The sequence below is a fragment of the Sebastes umbrosus genome, chromosome 13 (genome assembly GCF_015220745.1).
Source record: "Sebastes umbrosus isolate fSebUmb1 chromosome 13, fSebUmb1.pri, whole genome shotgun sequence".
In the NCBI taxonomy this organism is placed as follows: domain Eukaryota; kingdom Metazoa; phylum Chordata; class Actinopteri; order Perciformes; family Sebastidae; genus Sebastes; species Sebastes umbrosus.
Window position 1 is genome coordinate 31,074,086 of NC_051281.1, and position 13,173 is coordinate 31,087,258.

A 13,173-nucleotide genomic window follows, 5' to 3' on the forward strand; every position below is an offset into this window, starting at 1 on the left:
AGAGTCTGTCTGTCAGGACTCCACAGTAGAAATACAGACTGCAGCTGTTATTCATGTGCAGGAGTTTATTAAACAGGTAACAGACTACAGAGAGGAAACACTGCTGCTCTGGCAGTGAGAATCGTCTTTATTAGTATTATTAGTACAGTTCAGACATAAACTCCATCTAAAGTCTTTATTCTCGTGATATCTCAGGAACACCTTGAGAAAATGTATCAGTCACTGTAACCTCACAAAACACGTTTTTGGCCATAACTCAAGAATTAATATGCTAAATACGACAAATTCACACAAATGATGAAGTGATGACATTTTGGACAGATGGATGTAAACTGCAACTTGACTGGTTGGCGGAGGCATACAACCATGAGGTGGTAATTCTAGTTGATGTATTGAACAATAATCAATGACTCGGTTTGTCATGATTCATGCAACAACTCATGATAATTCAACAATTAAAGCATTAATAAATGCTTATTTGTATACTAGTATTATAAAGTGTTACTGAAGCATAACATGTCATTAAAATGTAGTCATTTCTGTGGAAGCATGAATCATGTTCCACTTGAATAGTTTGTAATTAACCACTAGACGTCTATTCATCTTAAACAGTCAGTCAAATACTGATACACTTTTAAACCAATCTATAAAGTGCTTCCTTAAATTTGCGATTAGGTAATATTTTTGTACTGTACTGTTCTTCAGTACAGGACTGAAAAAAGCCTTTTGGATAAGCGGTGAAAGGATTTTGTATTTGAATCTGAATGAATGAGTTGAACCTTCACTTGACATGCAGGCTGTCAGGATTCTATAATAACTGTGACAAATGACAACAACCTATCATGCTTGACTTTGTTCCTGTGAAAGAGTACAGACGGCAACAGAAGTGTGATAAGCATCAGAGAGAGCTGTTGGGGGATGGCATTATGCCTTTATGTTTTCCTTTGACACTGGAAAGGCTCATTGTGGACATAAATACACACCACTGCTTTTAAATGGGTTAATTAAGACTGTATCATTGGCAGCAGATGATAGCATGAAAGCAGCCATCAGTCTAATTAAAGTGCTTAAAGCCTTGCATTTGCCAGCCTAATCACACTACCATTATTGGTTTCTGCAGCATTTCTGCTGAGCACTCCAGTGTTTGTGCTGTTGATGTTTAAATCTGCATCCTCCTGTTCTTATTACTGTTTTGGGAATGTATTATTTTAGCTCGGGTATACATAGCTGTCAGTTTTATAACCCAATTCAGCATGAAAAACTGAAAATAATTGCGGACCATGATATGGTCATAAACCTCATCCAAGCTGATAGATTGTGCTGGTTTGGGAGTTGTTCTACAAAATCCTCCTTCTCACAGAAATTCACATCTTTCTTGACTGCTTTTAAGTGACACAACAACGGTTCCATTCAGGAACTAAAACGATTACTACCAAGCTAAATATGTTTCTGTGGTTGATCGTTTTGAGTTTTGAAGGCTTTTGAGTTCTACTGTGCTATATTTAAAAAAAAAGTCTGATATATGGTAGTTTGTGGTGAATATATACAAAAATATCAATATACCATTCAAGTTGGCACCATTAGTGTGTGTCGCTTCGTGTTTGTTTTTTTACATTTATTTTTCCTTTTCTTTCTCATTTATTTGGGAAGGTGGTCTTTGGATTTTTTTTGCAATCAGAAGTGGGTCTTAAACCTGCAGTAGGCAGATTATTTGTGGCATCATTGGGCAAAAATTCCTTAATAACCTTTCAGCATATTGTAATTCAAGTGTTCTGAGAGAAAACTAGACTTCTGCTCCTCCTCATGGCTCTGTTTTCAGACTTTAGATAATCTAGCACGTGACGGGAGACTTTGACCAATCATAGGTCATTTCAGAGAGAGAGAGAGAGCGTTCCTATTGGCTGTTCATTTAACGGAGGCAGCTGTCGATCACTCGTGAACTCCGATCAAACGGTCAAACTAGGCAGCGCTGATCAAATATGAATCACTATTCTGTTACTGTAATGCCTATTTCTCTCCTCAGATGTTTTCAGAAACATCTTGTAGTGTACTGTAAAACAGTTTTTAGCTGTAAAATGAGAAAAATTGCTCCGGCTAGTGGGCGGTATTTCCTCAACTATCTCAATATGGCTGCCGGGTCACAAACTTTCTTGTTTTACAGCTAAACAGTACACTACAAGATGTTTCTGAAAAAATTTGAGGAGAGAAATAGTCATTACAGTAACAGAATATTGTTTCATATTTGATCAGCGCTGCCTAGTTTGACCGTTTGATCGGAGATCACGAGTGATTGACAGCTGCACAGAGACGGCAAGGCTCCAGCTCGGCTCTGATTGGTTGCAATGCTTTAAATTGTAAACATTAGGTCAACTTTGTGTTACGTTATCTTGGATAACAAATTATCTACAGTGTTAATATTACAGTTGTCATTGACTCTTAGGGTCTAAATGTGGCTATTGTAATCATGTAGGAGCAACACGTTCTTATCCCAACTCATCATATCACTTTTTGGTTGTAGTAAACACATGCTTAATATTGTGAATTAAACAAAAAACCCTTGCTTAGGTTTAGGTGACAAAACCACTTAGTTAGATTTAGGAAAAAACAACATGCCTGGGCTCAAAATTACTACATTTTTACAGTGAAAACATGACTTGACGTGAACAGGGGACAGGAACCAAACCTGATTGTAACGTGAAAGTGAAACGTAACGCACGGGACACGAACAGCGGTATGGATGAAAGCCCTGTTTGTTAGGCGGTATAGAACGCCGATGGCAGTGACAAAGCGTTGGTATTTGATGCCCTTGGAATGAGAATGGGCTGGGAGGACGGCAGTCATAATCATGTTCCTGCAGCACTGCCGCATCTCAAACACACCATCTCAACATCCGCCGTTTCCGCCATATCCCAACCACTTCTTTTTGCCATTTTTGTCTGGAGAGGTTTATTACCTCCCCCAGTTATTCCAAAGAAATCAAGACTTCATCCTCAAACTGCAAGGCACTCACTCACTGACTCGACGGTATCGTCAGTCACGTGACTAGTATTGTCAGCTCCGTGAGTCCCGTGAGTCGCTAGTCAGTGAAGTTAACGTCAACCACGACCGTTTCCTAAACCTAACTTCTTGTGACAACGGAAGTTTATTTTGAAAGGACACTATGCACGTAACAAGCATATATTGACACGCCACCCCCAGGCCGTCGAAAAGTAACGTAAGAGGGGTAACCCGTGTGTCGGTCTTTGATGCCTCAGGGCACTGACCAAGCGGCGGTATTTGACGAGTTGGGCGTAAGAATGTGTTGACTGTGTAAATCTGGCGATTCTTCCTTTCTTGTAGTTATTCTTGTCTCCAGTTTATTCACGGCATATCAAATAAAGAGTAACTAATATTCACTTTCAAAGGGACACAGCTACCTCTCTGTGGATAACCTCCTCTGCTCACCTTTGCCTGTGGAGAGCTTAACATGTCTTCTTCTCCTTAAGTAATGCACACTGCTTCTGGTAAACACTGCCTCTGGGAGAGGATGAGATGAAACTCAGATAGGTAAAAGAGAAGTGGAATGAATTAGTTGAGATTTGACATTAATATCACTTTCATTTGCAGACATCTGAGGAGTGTTTAAACAGGGTGTGAGCAGAATCGCAAGTAACATCTTGAACATTTAGTTTCCAGTCTGACAGGCCTTGAGCCGAAAAAGAACTTGCATCCAGCAAATGTCAAAGGTTGACAGCATCTTCCTCAGCATTTGACAGGAGGTTATTTGAAGCACAAACGCCCCAAATCCTCGCCAAACAAAAATTGTGATCTCTCTTCCAGCTCTCCTGGTGGGTAAAAAGGCTTCTGGCATTCCACATTCTCTGTGAGAAATTTTGAATAATAGCAACACCCTCCACCATCCTGTGGCCATCTGTTCACAGAGCCAAAGAAACAGGTTTCTCTCTGTCCAGGGGGTAAATGCCATTCAATATCAGTTATGATCAAAGAGTGGCAGACTGATTCTGGGCCTCCTGGGTGACCATGTGCTGGTAATTACATGGAAACTCTGGCCTAGGGGCTTTGAGCTGAGACAACAACCATAGGATTGAAGGTCTATGAGGATCAGAGAGCAAAAACAGGCACATAATATCCTCTAAAATGAGATTTGTCTTCCCAAATCTCATGTTGTTATTAAAAACCTCACGTCCATGTGAAGTTACTCAAAATATTGTACGTGCCACTACTAAAGAATCGTGATTTCTCTTTTAGAAACTGTCCTAATGTTTGCCACAATTTCTACTGTTGCACTAACAAATATAAGGATGTGACTTTTTTACCCTTTTGCTCACAAATTTGAGTGGTGAATTCCTGCACGGCTAATTGGCGCCGTTGGTTTGGTGAGAATGCAAACAGCCACATGTCTCCTCTGATACACATTGAGACACCAGCTGCTTCTTTTGACCTGCTGGCAAGGAGCTTCACAACGAAGGTAAAACATTTGCTGAGGTCCGTGTCCCTTAGATCTCACAACCCTCTGCACTGGCATTGCAACCAACCGAGTCATGTATGAATCCCTCACTGGCTTCCCACCGATGAACACACTCTGGGATTTTGGCTTGCATTTTACTTTAATTGCAATGACAATTTATTTTTAAAAAAAAGGTATATAAGTGTATTTGTAACTCTTGAATTTGTGATCAACTGGTACAGGCTTAAAGCCCTTCTCATCTGGACCATGTTTCTCTTTGCAATACCCTCTAGAACACTGAGGTTCACCAGATACAGTGCTACAGGAATGAGTCCTAAAAGCCAGAAATTAGTTAGATGAGTTTTAGCATTTGGAGGCCGAGTCAACACCTCCAACTCATTGCCATCAACATGATGTAAAAGAAAACGTGATTCATCAGACCGGGCCACCTTCTTCCATTGCTCCGCGGCCCAGTTCTGATGCTCAAGTGCCCATTGTAGGCGCTTTTTGCGGTGAACACGGGTCAGCACAGGCACCCTGACCGGTCTGCGGCTACGCAGCCCCATACGCAACAAACTGCTCCTCACTGTGTGTTCTGACACCTTTCTATCAGAACCAGCATTAACTCTTTCAGCAGTTTGAGCTCCAGTAGCTCTTCTATTGGATCAGACAACACGGGCCAGCCTTCGCTCCACACGTGCATCAACGAGCCTCGGGTCTGACCCTGTCGCCGGTTCACCAGTTCTCCTTCCTTGGACCACTTTTGGTAGGTCCTGACCACTGCAGACCGGGAACATCCCACAAGAGCTGCAGTTCTGGAGATGCTCTGACCCGGTCGTCTAGTCAGCACTATCTGGTCCTTGTCAAAGTCGCCCACATCCTTACGCTGGCCCCTTTTTTCTACTTCCAACACAAAGTTCACAGTTCAAAATGTTCACTTGCTGTCTAAGAAGAAGAAGAAGGAGAAGGAGAAGGAGAAGGAGAAGGAGAAGGAGAAGGAGAAAGGCACTTTTTTAATCCCTGAGGGGAAATTAAATTTTTTTCACTCTGTTATATACAGGACACACACACATGCACAAACAGGACCTATATACATGCGTTAATGAGAGAGATGTCAGAGCGAGGGGGCTGCCCCTGACAGGCGGTTTGGTGCCCTGCTCAAGGGCACCTTGGCAGTGCCCAAGAGGTAAACTGGCATCTCTCCAGCGACCAATTTACCGCATACTTGGTCCATGAGGGGACTTGAACCAGCAACTCTCCGGTTCCGGAGCCAAGTCCCTATGGACTGAGCTACTGCCGCCCGCAAAAAATCATCAGGATTCGAACGTGTGCGGGGAAACCCCATTGGATTTCGAGTCCAACACCTTAACCTCTCGGCCACTGTGACTGCTTATTATATACCCCCCACTGCCACTTGCCATGGTAACCAGATAATCAATGCTATTCACTTCACCTGTCAGTGGTCATAATGTTATGGCTGATCAGTGTTTGTCAAGTTATTGTTTAATTATGTGCGTTGTCCAAACTTGAAAGAGACTGAAACATCCACTGTAAGATTTTAACTGGAATCCACTCAATGAAACAGCTTTTCCTTTTTCTCTCCTTTATTTTTAGGTTGAGTTGCAGGTTCATTTCACTTTAGTGATTAGCCATTAGCCATTAGGCGTTAGGTGAAAAACCTTTCAAATAGAAAAAATACAGAAAAGAAAATATTCATATTATTACAAAATAAGTATAAATAAGAACAAAGAGAGAGACTATGCAAAATTCATTACTCCTTATTTAAGTTAATACACACACTCCCATTAAATGTCTCATATCAAATACAAATAAGCCTTAACATAAAGGTAATATATATATATATACACACACACATATACATATATACATATACATACATATGTGCATTATATTATTTTATTTAATTACTATTTTTAATTATTTAATTAAGCACAAAGTATCTTATATTTCATAATTACTTTTGAGTTCATATCAAATCACGTAGCAATCCTAAACTACATTTCCCATAAGCCCCCACAATTCACCGTGCCTCTCACCGCATCATCCATCGGACACTCAAAACAAACAAAGTCAACCACCGGCACAAACAGACGGACTAAAACACCAGCAATAGTGATCTCCGCCAGGAAAACAGTCTCTTAAAGTGATTCAGTATCCTTACCGGCTGCCTCTCACACTTTGTAGATGTTCTTTTCGCACAGTTTTACTGCAGATTGCAGTCCTGGTTTGAATGCAAGCCCTGCTAGTTAGCGCTCCGCTGTATTTTCAGGACCCTTTTCCCTGTGGCACTGAGGAGTGTTGCTTTTATAAACTCCGGGCGTAATTTGATTAATTACTTCCCTCCCTCTGCTTTACTCACTGAGCACTCAGTTTTGCTACTGGACTTATTAATTTACAAATTACTTTCTGATTTATTTCTTTTCTATTTTTCTATTTATATTATTTTCTTAATTTCTATTTATTAATATTTATAAATCTTAATTTTCCGAAACTTCAGTTTGACTTGACAGTGTTTATATTATATAGAATATATACACGGTTTATATATAATATTAATTTATACACCTATTTATTCACTACTTGTGTACATAACTAACATACTAACAACAACGTAACATAACTGTACATAGTCCTGCCTATGCTTTTCCTCTATTTGTCCGGCTTCGTTGTCCTCGGCCCAAGCTGTTATATCTATTTCTGTGTAAGCACATTGCGAGAGATGCAACAAAAAAAAAACAGAGTCAAATGCCTCGTATGTGCACACGTACTTGGCCTATAAAGATGATTAAAAATATAAAAATGATTCTGATAAGGTTCTGTTTAATGTGTTTCAGGACGTGGACCAGCAGCGCCTTATGGTGAAGCTGGCATCGCAAATTGATGAGTGGGGACAAATCTATCTGGCTCTGAGCAAGCTTGCTGCCATTGATTTACCAATCTCAAGTGTGAAGTGTGAGCGGGCTTTCACCATGAACTGGGTAATCTGTATTCAGATTCAATATTTGACTTCTCTCAAATTTCAACCCCACTGACCCCAAACCTATTAATTGTCAAGTGATTGTTACTGCATTTACAGGTGAAGACTGACCTGAGGAACAGGCTGCAGGGTGACCATCTGGCTGCCTGTGTGCATCTCAGCATTAACGGGCCCCCTGCTTGCAACTTTCCTCCTTATTGCAGAGCTTTAGAGGTAGCCCAGGATAAAATGCTCCCACGCAGGATGTGATTTAGGCCACTGAAGCTTCTTGTTTATCAACACTGACCTCTTTATCTTGCATGACTTTGATTTAACATGATTTGATTCAACGTTATTTGTATTGTGTTACATGTTCGATAAAAGTGTAATTTTTAGGGCTGTAAATCGATTAAAATATTAAAGCGTGGTTAATCGCATAATTGTCCATAGTTAAGTATAACGTATTTTGAACAGATACTTTTTTTTTATTAATTTGCGATTATTCGCGATTAAATGAGGATTTATCAATTATTTAATATACTTATTAAGATGGGTGTGGGCAAATATGCTGCTTTATGCAAATGTACATTTATATTTATTATTGGAAATCAATAAACAAAACAACACAAAACAATGACAGATATTGTCCAGAAACCCTCACAGGTACTGCATTTAGCATAAAACAATATGCTTGAATCATAACATGGCAAACTGCAGCCCAACAGGCAACAACAGCTGTCAGTGTATCAGTGTGCTGACTTGACTATGACTTGCCCCAAACTGCATGTGATTATCATGAAGTGGGCATGTCTGATTCTGATTGAGATTCATGCATGAGTCGAGACACTCAGGTGGTCAAAGATGGTGGTCCCATTGCAGCCCTGTGCTTGTCTGCGTGTTTTTTGTCTTGTCACTTGTCCTGAGCAGCATTTTAAAACATTTTGAAAGCATTTTAAATGCCTTAGAAGCTTCAAAGCTTCAAATCGATTTGAAATCGTTATTTTAATAAGGCTACGGTTAAGGTTAAGGTTAATAAATTACTGGAGTCCAGTCCGAGGTCGGGTGTTTGGCCGTGGCTGCAGCTGGGCTCTACCTACAGGTAGTTTGTTTACCTTTGGCGACTGCTTGACCCGCTCTCCCCCGATCTAAGTGCTGCTGTCGCTGCGATCGCTTTGGAACTCTCTATGGAGTTGCTGGAGGTCCGGCCGATGGAGGCGCTGCATCTGAGCTGGTGGGCAGCTGGACTTTTACTTGCGACGGGAGTTTATGACCTTCAGCTAAATGGACAAATCACGACAAACTTCACCACAAGCTGATAATATAATGTATTAATACTTGACCGTATACGAAAAATGTTCTCTTCTGTGCTCTACTAGTGCTCGATTCTGTTGTTTCACATGGCTTCAACCAGTGTGTTCTCTCACCATAGGCCTAATCCCTCTCCCAATGACAAAAAGTCTCTCTCACAGACACTGATTTTATTGCTCTTGTTTGTCTCTGGTAATATCAATGTAACCCCCCCCCCCCCCGGGCTCCTTCTGAGGATTTACACAGTTCTATCAACTCCAACTGAATTTGCCAACAGGCATGGAATTGGCTTTCTTCACATTAATGCAAGGAGTCTATTGCCCAAAGTGGACCAACTGAATACCTGGTTAATGACTGCTAACCCGGACATTGTTGTGATCTCTGAGACATGGGTTCAACCTTCTGTGACAATATACATGTTGGTGGTTACAATGTTTTTAGAACAGATCGTTAAGGAAGGGCAGGTGGTGTTGCTATTTGTGTTTCAAATAAATTTCATGTGTCAGTTTTACTTTCCCAGTCAATCCCAAGACAATTTGAACTTCTGGCCCTAAACATTACCATTGCAAATGCCCAACTTACAAGTATTGGTTGCTATAGACCTACCTCTGCTATTTGTGAAACAGTGTTGAATTTAGCTGAGGTGTCGTTAAATTTTTGTAAATCTGAAACGATTGTAATTGGTGATTTGAATTGGGACTGGCTAAGTGACAAATCTGAGAGTTTCAAGCTGGCCTGTAACTCTTTAAATCTAGTACAATTTATTGATAGCCCTACCAGAATCAATCCACTTAAGCCAGACAGTGACACTTTGTTAGATTTGTCCATGTGGGGACTTGAACCGGCAACCCTCCAGTTCCCAAACCAAGTCCTTATGGCCTGAGCTACTGCCGCCCCCAAAAAGTCGTTGCACACAGGATTCAAACCTGTGCAGGGAAACCCCATTGGATTTCGAGCCCAACACCTTAACCTCTCGGCCACCGTGACTGCATAACAAATATAAGCACATTGCAACAGATGTAAAAAAAAACAAACATAAAAGGTGATTATGATAAGGTTCTGTTTAATGTGTTCCAGGACGTGGACAAATTGATGAGTGGGGACAAATCTATCTGGCTCCGAGCAATAATGACTGTTATACTAACCACTCCAAATTCTGGCAGATAATCAAAGTACTACAGAACAAAAAAGTATCACATTGTCCCCAGGAATTGAAAATTGGATATACCTCTGTCACAGACAAACGTGATATGCTGAATGCCTTTAACAGTCTTTTTGAGAAGGCAGGTCGTATTTTTGATCAACTGTCTCCCTCAACCCCAGCTGTATCTTCAGAGTGTTTCACACCATCGGTTATGCCCTCTTCCTCTTCTCATTCATTTGATTCTAAAGCCTTCCAAGTCACTGCGTTCTCAATGCATTAAATACAATTGACCCCAAAAAGGCACCTGGGCCCAATGGCCTGGACCCCTACCTGTTAAAGGCCGCTGCATTGGTTATTGCAAAAAAGTATCACATTGTCCCCAGGAATTGAAAATTGGATATACCTCTGTCACAGACAAACGTGATATGCTGAATGCCTTTAACAGTCTTTTTGAGAAGGCAGGTCGTATTTTTGATCAACTGTCTCCCTCAACCCCAGCTGTATCTTCAGAGTGTTTCACACCATCGGTTATGCCCTCTTCCTCTTCTCATTCATTTGATTCTAAAGCCTTCCAAGTCACTGACGTTCTCAATGCATTAAATACAATTGACCCCAAAAAGGCACCTGGGCCCAATGGCCTGGACCCCTACCTGTTAAAGGCCGCTGCATTGGTTATTGCAGAGCCCCTCACCCACATTTTAACATGTCTATTGGTTTTAATCAGGTTCCAGTTACTTGGAAGCAAGCTTATATGTCACCCCTTTTTAAAGCTGGCAACCGATCTGACATGAACAACTACAGGCCTATTTCTAATCTCTCTGTCCTCTCAAAAATATTGGAAACATTAGTCGCTACCCAACTGAAATCCCACATGGAATCATTCAATATTTGAAACAACATGCAATATGGGTTCCGTTCGAGGCATAGTACAGTAACCGCCACTTTGAAGGTCATTGATGACATCTAAGAGGCTATGGACAACAAACGTACATGTGTGCCACTGTTCATTGATCTTACTAAGGCTTTCGATACTGTGGACCACCCTTTACTCATTAACAACTTGCAGAATGCCAGCATTGGATGTAAAGCGGAAAAGAAGTTCCACAGTTATCTGATTAATTGTTCTCAGATTGTTAAACACAGTGACGTCTTGTCTGACCTGGTCACTCTTGAGATGGATGTTCCGCAAGGATCTGTCTTGGGACCCTTGCTTTTTCTAGTTTATATTAATAACATCTGTGAGAAGCTCAGATTCTGCAAGTACCATCTCTATGCAGATGACACAGTCATGAACTCCTGTGCCCCCACCGCAGAGACAGCATTTTCTAATCTGCAGACTGACTTTAACACCCTGCAACATGCTCTGTCGGATCTGAAATTGCTTTTAAACTCAACGAAAACTAATACTATGATTTTCTCTGCTGGGCGAACAAAAGTTCCAAACCTTTCTATTAAAATCTGTGTAAAGCAAAAATAAATATGCATTCTGGGTTAGTCACACCACAGAAAAAAGTGTTACTAACCACCCAGCCAAATTTGAATTATTAAAAAAATCACCAAGTATATAAAATTAGCTTTCAAAATCATGTGAAAATTAGCAGTATTCTCTGCTCTGAGACGCTGGGGGCATGTCGCTGAAGGCGCTGAAACCTGAAACCTCTGTTAATAGATCCATGGCTGAAACCACACCCACAAGAGGGGAAGGTGCAGGACAGGATTCCCTCAGTAGCGGCGAGCGAAGAGGGAAAAGCCCAGCGCCGTCAGGTGGGGGATTGGGGAAATGGGGCCTGAGTCCTTCTGATCGAGGCTCAGCCCGTGGAGGGCGTACAGTCCCCCGAGGATTGAACTCGGCGGGTTAGGGACGGCCGCTCGGTGTGTCCCCTCGCGGATCTCCTCTCCCCTCTTCACGGTGCTGGCTAGCTCGCATTTCATCCGAGGCGGTCGGTCGGCTTGGAAAGGCTCGCGGCTTGCGGCCGCTATCTTTACAGCGCCCCCCGCCCGGACCTCGCTGCCGGGGCCGTGTACAAAGTGCTTGCTTTTGTGGTCCTGGTAGTCTCAAAGACATTCGTGGCCCTGGTACTCCATACTGACTATTCATTTTTAGTTTAGTTAGTTTACAGAAAATAATAAATATACATAGGACATGCGATGGATTACAATTATGAAAATACAATACAGAACAAAATCAGTGATGAAAATGCAGGACTTGAACCCACGATCGTGCCAACATGAGACGCCCGCTCTACCAACTGAGCTAGCCAACATAACTTCAGATCGGTGGAGTTATGTTAATCATGGCTCTAGTGCGTCATCGAGCCATGATTTCAGCCCCGCCAAAAACAGTTTAACGGTATAACTCCACAATCCAGTACTACAACGTTCACAGTCTTTGCACATGTTTTCAGTCATTATTTTCCAACATTTATAATTTGGTTAGAAACAAAACTCTGAATTTCCTTTCCACGGCCTTTAAAACTCTTGTTGGTGTCTCTATTCAGTCTGTTGACAATTAGAAATACTTGGGAATTTGGATGGACAAAAGTCTAAATTTGAAACACTATAACACTATAAGGGAAGGTATAAGCATAGCTAACACCCCAAACACTATAAGGGCAGGTATTAGTATAGCTAACACCCCAAACACTATAAGGGCAGGTATTAGTATAGCTAACACCCCAAACACTATAACAGCCCGGACACACCAGGAACGTCAGGAGCGCGTGGCGGCTGCGTGGCGGCTGCGTGGCATGGCGTGTTGTTTTTATTTCGGCGTCCGTGTTAACAGGTTAGAGCAGCCACACTGCCCGTCTCATGCGCGTCTTATCTAGAGAATAGAGGTCTCGCCTATTGTTGACGCGTGCCGCGTGCGTCTCACAGCAACAACAGACAGTGAAAGTGATCTATTGACAGTATATTACATCATACCAGCTACATTACTACAGTTTTGATGTCTAAACATCTGTAGAATATGTCACAGACAGTGAAGGTGATCTATTGAAATATGAGCAGTCTGTGCTGTGGAACTTGCAGTGACTTAGACAGCTCCATGAATTGATAAAGTATGGTGTTTAAATCAACACCTCCTGCTTTCATTTCGAAATAAAAGCCCTCAAGCGTTTTTTCTGTGGGCAGAATTCCTTCATTTGTTAACACGAGGCTAATATTCTGAAATATGTGCCGGACAGTGTTCTAGAACATGAATGAATAAAATACACAGTTTTAATTGTGGATTATTACTATTATTTACAAATTACCCCAAGTTTCTTAACCTTTCTCAGTCTAAAATAAATATAAATT

The 13,173-nt window shown here is 41.5% G+C and overlaps 1 long non-coding RNA gene across 1 annotated transcript; it reads right to left on the bottom strand.

The window, feature by feature from the left end:
• Window positions 1-6,030: 6,030 nt before the first annotated feature.
• Window positions 6,031-6,971, bottom strand: LOC119499889. The gene is made up of 2 exons (XR_005209478.1): window positions 6,630-6,971; window positions 6,031-6,126 (listed from the first exon to the last, which is right to left on the bottom strand). It is a non-coding gene; the product is annotated as an uncharacterized LOC119499889 (long non-coding RNA).
• Window positions 6,972-13,173: the final 6,202 nt, after the last annotated feature.